The sequence below is a fragment of the Xyrauchen texanus genome, chromosome 20 (assembly GCF_025860055.1).
Source record: "Xyrauchen texanus isolate HMW12.3.18 chromosome 20, RBS_HiC_50CHRs, whole genome shotgun sequence".
In the NCBI taxonomy this organism is placed as follows: domain Eukaryota; kingdom Metazoa; phylum Chordata; class Actinopteri; order Cypriniformes; family Catostomidae; genus Xyrauchen; species Xyrauchen texanus.
Window position 1 is genome coordinate 1,934,291 of NC_068295.1, and position 12,329 is coordinate 1,946,619.

Genomic DNA, 12,329 nt, shown 5'->3' on the forward strand with positions numbered 1-12,329 from the left:
CTATATTTCACATTCTATATGTCACATTCTATATTTCTATATGTCACATTCTATATTTCACATTCTATATGTCACATTCTATATGTCACATTCTATATTTCTATATTTCACATTCTATATGTCACATTCTATATTTCTATATTTCACATTCTATATGTCACATTCTATATGTCACATTCTATATTTCTATATTTCACATTCTATATGTCACATTCTATATGTCACATTCTATATTTCTATATTTCACATTCTATATGTCACATTCTATATTTCACATTCTATATGTCACATTCTATAGTTCTATATTTCACATTCTATATTTCACATTCTATATGTCACATTCTATGTCACATTCTATATGTCACATTCTATATTTCTATATTTCACATTCTATATGTCACATTCTATATTTCACATTCTATATGTCACATTCTATATTTCTATATTTCACATTCTATATGTCACATTCTATATTTCACATTCTATATGTCACATTCTATATTTCTATATTTCACATTCTATATGTCACATTCTATATTTCTATATGTCACATTCTATATTTCACATTCTATATGTCACATTCTATATTTCACATTCTATATGTCACATTCTATATTTCCATATTTCACATTCTATATGTCACATTCTATATTTCACATTCTATATGTCACATTCTATATTTCTATATTTCACATTCTATATGTCACATTCTATATTTCTATATGTCACATTCTATAGTTCTATATTTCACATTCTATATTTCACATTCTATATGTCACATTCTATATTTCTATATGTCACATTCTATATTTCACATTCTATATGTCACATTCTATATGTCACATTCTATTTGTCACATTCTATATTTCAATATTTCACATTCTATATGTCACATTCTATATTTCTTTATGTCACATTCCATATGTCACATTCTATATGTCACATTCTATATTTCTATATTTCACATTCTATATGTCACATTCTATATTTCACATTCTATATGTCACATTCTATAGTTCTATATTTCACATTCTATATTTCACATTCTATATGTCACATTCTATATTTCTATATGTCACATTCTATATTTCACATTCTATATGTCACATTCTATATGTCACATTCTATATTGTCACATTCTATATTTCAATATTTCACATTCTATATGTCACATTCTATATGTCACATTCTATATTTCTATATGTCACATTCTATGTCACATTCTATATGTCACATTCTATATTTCACATTCTATATGTCACATTCTATATTTCACATTCTATATTTCACATTCTATATTTCTATATTTCACATTCTATATTTCACATTCTATATTTCTATATTTCACATTCTATATTTCACATTCTATATGTCACATTCTATGTCACATTCTATATTTCTATATTTCACATTCTATATTTCACATTCTATATTTCACATTCTATATTTCTATATTTCACATTCTATATGTCACATTCTATATTTCACATTCTATATTTCACATTCTATATTTCTATATTTCACATTCTATATGTCACATTCTATATTTCACATTCTATATTTCACATTCTATATTTCTATATTTCACATTCTATGTCACATTCTATATTTCACATTCTATATTTCAATATTTCACATTCTATATGTCACATTCTATATTTCTATATGTCACATTCTATATGTCACATTCTATATGTCACATTCTATATTTCTATATTTCACATTCTATATGTCACATTCTATATTTCACATTCTATATGTCACATTCTATAGTTCTATATTTCACATTCTATATTTCACATTCTATATGTCACATTCTATATTTCTATATGTCACATTCTATATTTCACATTCTATATGTCACATTCTATATGTCACATTCTATATTTCAATATTTCACATTCTATATGTCACATTCTATATGTCACATTCTATATTTCTATATGTCACATTCTATGTCACATTCTATATGTCACATTCTATATTTCACATTCTATATGTCACATTCTATATTTCACATTCTATATTTCTATATTTCACATTCTATATTTCACATTCTATATGTCACATTCTATATGTCACATTCTATATTTCTATATTTCACATTCTATATTTCACATTCTATATTTCACATTCTATATTTCTATATTTCACATTCTATATGTCACATTCTATATTTCACATTCTATATTTCACATTCTATATTTCTATATTTCACATTCTATATGTCACATTCTATATTTCACATTCTATATGTCACATTCTATATTTCACATTCTATATTTCACATTCTATATTTCTATATTTCACATTCTATATTTCACATTCTATATTTCACATTCTATATTTCTATATTTCACATTCTATATGTCACATTCTATATTTCACATTCTATATTTCAATATTTCACATTCTATATGTCACATTCTATATTTCTATATGTCACATTCTATATGTCACATTCTATATGTCACATTCTATATTTCTATATTTCACATTCTATATGTCACATTCTATATTTCACATTCTATATGTCACATTCTATAGTTCTATATTTCACATTCTATATTTCACATTCTATATGTCACATTCTATATTTCTATATGTCACATTCTATATTTCACATTCTATATGTCACATTCTATATGTCACATTCTATTTGTCACATTCTATATTTCAATATTTCACATTCTATATGTCACATTCTATATGTCACATTCTATATTTCTATATGTCACATTCTATGTCACATTCTATATGTCACATTCTATATTTCACATTCTATATGTCACATTCTATATTTCACATTCTATATTTCACATTCTATATTTCTATATTTCACATTCTATATGTCACATTCTATGTCACATTCTATATTTCTATATTTCACATTCTATATTTCACATTCTATATTTCACATTCTATATTTCTATATTTCACATTCTATATGTCACATTCTATATTTCACATTCTATATGTCACATTCTATATAGGCCAAACTGTTTACGAATGCCACTTCAACAAAATAATCGAAGAACACGCAAAATTGGACTTGGGGCGGTATCTCCACAATGTTTGTTGTTACGTGTTATGGCCATCATGCCCTGAGATGACATGCAGCGTTTCGGCACAGTGACCCCTACTGGTCAAAGCATAGAAAAAATTGGTATTTTGGATTATAACTCTTGAACGCTTTGGCCAAAAATCACAAACCTGGCCTTTTTAGATTCAGTGTGACCTACAGAGTCGAACGATGCCCAATTTTCCCATATCGGCCATATTTGGCATCTGCCATTTTTGCCGTCGGCCATTTTGAAATTTGTCGTAAAATGCTGTATTTTATGAATGCATTGGCGTATCATTACGAACATTTGTATGTGTTATCAGCTCCATGCCCTTAAGGTGACTGAGAAGTTTGGGTCCGGCATCACCTACCGGCCAAAAAAAATTTATTATATAATTTGTGAGCTCATTGATCCATTTTCATGAGACTGGTCACGCTATGTTTGTGAGGACTTGCCGAGCGCAACAATACCGCATTTGCCACGGTTCGCTTTTTGGCTTTTATGGTTTTTAAATGTTGCCATTTAGCGATTTGCATCTAGGCATTTTGTCCAATTGGAATGAAACCACTGATAGAAGCGTGGTAAGCAGTTTCTTTAGGATTAGAGGGAACATGGCAAAATTTTAATTGTAAATGCCAAACAGGCCAACGATTTTAAAAGATGTCACCGCTTTTATGTAAATCGATATAACTCTTAAAAGGAATGAGATATTTGACACACTTATATCAAGTCTCAATCTGACAACACAGAAAAAGTTGCAGAGCTTGGCCACTTGATGGCGCTATAACTGGTATCAAAGTGGCTCTAACTACCGAACAGTTGGTCCGATTGACTTCAAAATTTGCATGCTGTATCTTTGTCGGACTTGCCATCATTGACCATGAGCACAGTCACGTATCTTGAGACACATAGCAACCATTGGCCAATCAACAGTGAATTTCATTGTGAGCATGCCAAGCAGGTCTCAAGGCTGTATCTTGGCAACGCTTTGGCCTATTAAAACAAAACTTGGTACATGTTATAGCCATCATACCTTGATGGTATCTGAGCAGTTTCGGAACAGTGCCACCTACTGGTACGAACATATGAAAAATAGCTTTTATTGCTTATAGTGTGGCCTAAAATAATAAATTATTTGGTCTTTTATCAAATAATTTAGCCTATGTTCATTAACCATGACTGGTTTTGTCTGGTTTCTTGGGTTACGGCGATGACAGTGATGCTATATTTTCCATGGCCTTCCGTATTGCCTGTCCACCATTTTTTATTTAATTGAAGCATACTCTTTCTAACGCCTCCGACAGCGTTCATCGGATCTTGACTTGAGGGTTATCGTGCTTCTTTGTATTTGCATGAATCCTTTTTGGACCACCCATTGCAATAACTTCATGCGATCTTGCCCACTGAAATGGGCACTGATATGTCTGAAAATTTGTACATAACGTTATCATTTATGGCGTTGGCATATTTCGCCCAGCCCTAAAACTGCTCAATGTAAATGATACGCCATTAAAACATGTAATGATGCTTCTTTGTTGCTGATAATGGGCTTGACCCCGGTATTGCTGCTTGCAGCTGTATTTGTAAAAACTTAATTAAGTTTCTTACCAGATGTAGTTTAGTTGGTGTTTCTCCCAAAGACGAACTCTGCTGTGATCGGCGCCATCTTGTTTGTCCCCATGACTCCGTACGTCATACGTTTAACCCTTTAAGGACAGCTTAGAGTCTCCTGAACTGAGATCAGTCGGTTTAAATGAATTTAAACAATGTGTTGCATATAGCGAAGCCAAAATACAACGTCAACGCATGTGGGCATGTGCATGCAGGATCGCATGAGGTTAAGGTGCTTTATTGGTAAGATCAATCTGGGTGGACCTCATGTGGCCTTGTCCCTGGATAAGAGTTAAAACAATTAAAATATGTATGGTATGTGAGCTTTAAAAACCATTATAGACATACAGTGTGTCGGTCTCTCTTATGACTTCGGTCACTGACCTTTACTGAAAACACAGTTGGGCAGAAACTGCTGTAGAAACTCTGATGGCAGCTTATTATTTGTAAGCTTGAGAACACTGGGCTTCAAGAATAAATGTTGCAATCACAGTAAAACCACTTTACAACAGAGCCTGAAACTACATCAGATCCATCATTTAAAATGAGATGCATTACACACAATTAGGATTTCAAATACATAAATCACATGCCAAATATATTTCAAAACAACATCATACATCAGCTCATTACAAATACCTCACGGCATATGTACAGATATTTTGATTATGGGATCTGTGGGCAGCACGGCATGAGAGATTCAGTTTCTGTTGAAGTTCAGGAACCTCAGGACTTCCAAGGAAAAGAACTGCGGAAATGCACAGAGATTCCCGCTCATTATCAAGATGTTGAGCTTCAAGATTTTAAGCTTCAAAGATACTTGTTCAAGCGACTTCTTCAACAGCTCTTTATCCATCCATCCTTCCATCCATCCATCCATTTTTTATTTTTTACGATATTCACATTTTTCCACCTAATTATCGGTTCTTTATTGACTGATGTATACTCAACAGGACACAATATTCACAGGTAAAGTAACTTAAAATATTGTTTGCATAATTTACCCAACTCAATGCAACATTCGCCATTCGTGCCCAAAACAAAGATGAAAATGAATTTTCAACCATTTTGACCTAACTCGGCAACCTCCTCCACCCCACCACCACCTGTTGAGTCCCGTCCTGCACAGCACTGCCCCTGCCTCCTATCTCCGGCAGTATATGACGGTTCCGAGTACAACTTCTTCGGACAACCAGATGGGGCTCACGCCAAAGAGAGACGTTACATTTCTGTTTTATATTCATCAAATAAATGCCATCTTGGATTTCACTTAAGTGTCTTCCTGATAGAACAATTATTATTAATCCTAATTATAGTCATTGTTATTAAAAATTAATATAGCATGTTATACTTTTCTCACTGTGCTCTAATAATTACAATTATTGGTGTCAAAAAGTAAAATCAAGTTATATTTAAATATCTGTTTTGCAGGTTGGTATCTGAAAAAAATGTAATAAATAAATATAAAAAAAATATCTCTCAATCTCTTCTCGTAAAACAATATAATTATAAAGCAGAAGTAATAATAATTATTTAATAATTGTTAATGATAATAATTAAATCCTCAAATTAATAATATAAATACAAAATTGTTATAATAATAATCATTATTATTAATACATTTTATTAAGTTAGTTAGCTTAGTGATTAATTATTCTAATATTTGTGTCAAAATGCAGAAAAAGAGATAATTAAAACTTGGTTCTGAACACTGGTTGTCAGACTGCTATCTAAATTAAGGAAAAATAATAATATTAATAAAAATATAAATAATAACTATAATAATTCAAAGGAAAAATTGTCAATCTCTCTCTTTGAGTGTGTGTAATGAATTACTGCATCCTGAATGTTCTGATTAGGGTTTATCCTCTAATGCCACAGTTATCTGTAATTGTACTGAGTTTCCCTTTAAACTGACCTGAGTTCAGTGTGTTCTGATCTAATGGAGGTGATCTGCTCTCATGAGACTTGACCTGTTCATCTAGCAGTACACTGGACCATCTGGTGAGCAGGATTCAGGCCAGTGTGAAGAATTTAAAACAGGACCCGCAGAGAAGAGCTGGCAAAGTAGAGTGGACCTGAAATCTGATTGGTCAGCGAGAATGACGTCCTGTCTGAAGAAATATTCATTTTCAAACAAACATAAGGTGCTGGACTGCAGAAGTTAACAAAAAAAAAATCTGTTATTCTAACAAAAGAAAAATGCTGTGGCAGCACCACGGTACAGTGACGGTATCAGATGGTAAAATCGTGTTATTTTGGGACCAAGGATACCACATTTTCTGTCAATTGTTTTGGTACTGCCATGTTATAGACAAGTACAATGGTAATAACATGTTTTATAGACAAGTACAGTGGTAATACCATGTTTATAGACAAGCACAATGGTAATACCATGTTTATAGACAAGCACAATGGTAATACCATGTGTTATAGGCAAGTACAATGGTAATACCAATTTTTATAGACAAGCACAATGGCAATACCATGTTTTATAGACAAGTACAATGGCAATAACATGTATTATAGACAAGCACAATGGTAATACCATGTATTATAGACAAGTACAATGGCAATACCATGTATTATAGACAAGCACAATGGTAATACCATGTTTTATAGACAAGCACAATGGTAATACCATGTTTATAGACAAGCACAATGGTAATACCATGTTTATAGACAAGCACAATGGTAATACCATGTTTTATAGACAAGCACAATGGTAATACCTTGTTTATAGACAAGCACAATGGTAATACCATGTGTTATAGACAAGCACAATGGTAATACCATGTGTTATAGACAAGCACAATGGTAATACCATGTTTTATAGACAAGCACAATGGTAATACCATGTTTATAGACAAGCACAATGGTAATGCCATGTTTATAGACAAGCACAATGGTAATACCATGTTTATAGACAAGCACAATGGTAATACCATGTTTTATAGACAAGCACAATGGTAATACCATGTTTTATAGACAAGTACAATGGTAATAACATGTTTTATAGACAAGTACAATGGTAATAACATGTTTTATAGACAAGTACAATGGTAATAACATGTTTTATAGACAAGTACAATGGTAATAACATGTTTTATAGACAAGTACAATGGTAATAACATGTTTTATAGACAAGCACAATTGTAATACCATGTTTTATAGACAAGTACAATGGTAATAACATGTTTTATAGACAAGTACATTGGTAATAACATGTTTTATAGACAAGTACAATGGTAATAACATGTTTTATAGACAAGCACAATGGTAATACCATGTTTTATAGACAAGCACAATGGTAATACCATGTTTTATAGACAAGCACAATTGTAATACCATGTTTTATTGATAAGTACAAGTATTGCTTGTCTGCAGTCTGGAGCAGTTACGCACGAAAGTCTTTCAGATTCACAGCTGTACGTTCAATGTTTTGAGTTGAACTTTCCTGTAAAGTCCACAGGGCCTTAGTGCTTAAGGACTGTGAAATGAGGTATGTCTTTAAATAGTTTCAGGTTCAGGAGGTTGTCAAGGGGTTAAATGATTGTGGCCTTATATCTGCAAAGCTATGTGATCATACACGTTAAACTCATAATCATATTCATGAGAGGGGAGACCAGCTTTGGATCTCTCCGTAAAGAGGCAACCGCTCGGCCTTGAGGAGAGGTCAAGAGGGTAAAGAGCACATACAGGTCAAGAATATCTCCATTTCATCAAATAGAACGGTGATGAAAATGTGCTGCTCATAACTTGAACAGACCATCCTGCACTTAATACATTGTAGCTATTTAAAGAAAAAAACAAATTTAGACACAACAATCGAATGTTATTATTTAATTCTGCAGTCAGAAGTTCTTCATGGTTGCTATAATACTACTATAGTAAAACCACGGTTAATTGCTGTGTAACCAGTCCCACTCGACCCGCTCAGAGCGAGATTCGAACCTGGATCTCCGGCATGGGAGGCAGGCATGCAAACAAGGAGGCAAAAGGCTACAGCTTCTAACATCAGTTAACATTAAATTCAACATACATTTGACTTATTATAAACCAATAAAATTATAAAAAACTTTTTGACAAGTCTCTAGCTCTTGGACGAAGGAGGAAGCAGGACCAGGTGAACAGTCGATGTAAATCTTTTTTTAAACAAGCTCCAGTGTATCCCAAAGCTCTTTCTTTCCAGTGTACGTGCACACATACACACACAGACGCACGTGCACGTGTACTCACGCACATATGCAAAACACACACACACACACACACATTTAAATCCCTCTCTGATCTCACTGCAAACACAAAACAGCTGTTAGAGGTGATTTCCCACAGGTGTCAATCCTTACCATACTCGCTCGGCCACGCCCACATCACCAAATACTTTTATATAACTGAGTAAAAATATAGTAATAAACAGCAGCAATTGACTAAATATTCCGCTTAAAAAAGAAGTTAATTTTGCTCAATTGAATCAGTGAATCATTTTGGGGAATAAACTGTCCGAAAGAACTGACTCATTAAAATGAATCAGGGTTCCCAACTGTAAATATAAGGAATCGTTTATTTAAACCGGTTCACTTTCTTGAACTGTCCGAAAGAATCGACTCACTAAAATGAATCAGAGTTCCCAACAGAAAATATAAGGAATCGTTTATGTAAACCGTTCACTTACATGAACTGTCTGAAAGAACCGACTCACTAAAATGAATCAGGGTTCCCAACGGTAAATATAAGGAATCGTTTATGTAAACCGGTTCACTTACATGAACTGTCTGAAAGAATCGACTCACTAAAATGAATCAGAGTTCCCAACATTAAATATAAGGAATCGATTATTTAAACCTGTCCGAATAAGAATCGACTCACTAAAATGAATCAGAGTTCCCAGCATTAAATATAAGGAATTGTTTTTTTAAACCGGTTCACTTACTTGAACTGTCCGAATGAACCGATTCACTAAAACGAATCAGAGTTCCCAGCATTAAATATAAGGAATCGTTTATTTAAACCGGTTCACTTACACGATCCGAAAGAGCCAACTCACTAAAATGAATCAGAGTTCCTAACACTAAATGTAAGGGAATCGTTTTTAAGAACAGGAAAGAACCAATTCACTTTAATTATTTGGTTTTCCCAGTGCTACATGAGACAGTTTAGGTGAGTGTGTTTCAGCTGCGTTCACGAATTCAGGAAACATAAAGTATTCAGAATAATATAATTAACTAGACATCATCATTATACACAAATCTCAAATCTGACAGACTTAATCACAAAGGAAATCAACAAACTAATTCTGTCTTTGTGATCTTCCATGAACCCCTTAAACTCTATTGCGGGTCCACAGGGGGGCGCTATATCGAAAAATTTTACGCTTAAAACGGTAAAGTCTATTTATTTATATAAGTCAGGCATGTGAGGTATCATTTGAAAGCTTAGAATCTGAACTTTTCAGAGATAACATCACTTCTGCATTTATGTTACTTTAAATAACAAAAAAAGGCCTCAAAACATTCACACTGAAAATGTGCATCCGTTAGAGGTAACGTTGTAGAAATAGTTATATAAAATAAAAGTCCTTCATATAGCACATAAATGGGCAAGTCATATATCAAATAAAAGCTCTCATTCTCAGTAATATGACTGTATAGTTTATTATGTTGCCCTAATACCACAGTTCAAAAGATTTTTAAAAGTATCACAAAATGAAATGTGATTTCTACAAGACATTAAATACAAATGTCTCTTTATGCTCTGATAATTGCTGCTGTAGGTTCCAAATAGCTGAAAACTTTTATTTTAAGCAGTTCTCTAAAGAATTTGCCATTGTTTGTCTGTGAACTTTCTTGTCTGAATAATCCACTGTTATATCTTATATGTCCAGAACAAAATATGCTAAACAACTCATCAGAAAAACATGTTTTGGACTATTGATGACAAAATGTTATATCTCATTGCAAAGGATCTCAGCTTTCTAATGACACTTAGATTGAGCTTGTAGTCCACTCAGAGGCCGAAATATTCAATGAAATAATGAGGGTGGTGCTTGAACTGAACATTAGACTGAATGTCTATGGACGAGCACATCTGTGAGAGCTAAAATGCGTTAGAGCGCCACCTACAGTTCACATCTGTGAGGGGTAAAATGTGTTAGAGCGCCACCTACAGTTCACATCTGTGAGGGGTAAAATGTGTTAGAGCGCCACCTACAGTTCACATCTGTGAGGGGTAAAATGTGTTAGAGCACCACCTACAGTTCACATCTGTGAGGGGTAAAATGTGTTAGAGCGCCACCTACAGTTCACATCTGTGAGAGCTAAAATGTGTTAGAGCGCCACCTACAGTTCACATCTGTATATTGTGATGGAATGTGATGGAGATAGTCTTTGTTCTAGTGATTTCTGCCACCTAGTGGAATAAAATGAGACTTTTCAAAGTGAGGTAGCATGAACAGAACCAGAATTACTTGCTTACAAAGTTAGGACAAAAAAACAAATTCGTTCTGTTTATCATAAGATTTTAAACACAAACAGAATTATTTGTGAATAATTTGAGTCTTTTGAATAAATAAGACAAATGTTTTTGCAATTAGTCCACAGTATGTATAAATGGAGAGCTTTTAAATTTGAGTGTGAAATGCACACAGAAAATGCACCAGTGTTTAAGCCAATTTGGCAAAAATATTCAAACATATTATATACATTTCAATAAGCCAACTCGAGTCAACTCAAAAGCTCTATAATGATTTATGAGTGTGTATAAAAGCGAGACCATTTCTGACATTCCATCGGACGGTAACGGTCAAATGATGTCACGTCACCTCTGTCCCTGGACGAATATCTCCGGCGTGTCCACCCGTCCCCTCGTTCTCTGCTCTGTGTGAGCTGAACCGCTGTACGGGTCTCTCTCGGTTCAGTTGTTGTGGTGACAGGAAGTGACTGTGCACTGAGGCAGTGCCCTTAATCTGTCAGGAGCTTCCTGTGGCTTCAACTGGCCACAACTGGCCACGTGCACTTCAGACGATGCGGTGTAACTAATAAATCACTGTCAGATATAATAGATATTGCAAAAGTTTACTCTTAGGCCACGTCTTTATTAGATGTAGTTTGAGAACACACTGATTTTGTCACGTGTACACCTCTCATCCACACAGGAATGGCGTTTTCCTGCAACCAAAATGGACACTTTTGAAAACGATGATGTCTGGAAACTGATAACTGGAAACTATTGCAAAAAGACAGCGTGAAAGAACTTTATTGTCAGCACATTAAACACGTTTTTGATTCAATGCGCCAAAGCATAAAAACACACAACTTAAATAAAATGAATCTTTCTTTGGTTCAGATTGAGGGAGACGCTCTGAGCAACTGCAGAAATGAAAAGTGTTTTCAGTCTGTTTATAGGATGTAAAATTTAACCTCATAAAACACTGAGACTTGATTAGCATTTGGAGAGCTACAGCACCAAGACCAAAAAATAAATACAAAATATGCAAAATCCCCTGAAGCGAAAACCCACCAGACCAAATCCACACAAGCAAATCAGCGCACTAACTTTGTCCAGCTAATTATGTCCATCCACAATCAGATCCATTTGCTCATGCAAAGACATTGGGCTTTTGCAAATGACTGCAGTGCTGGAGTATTTGGACCA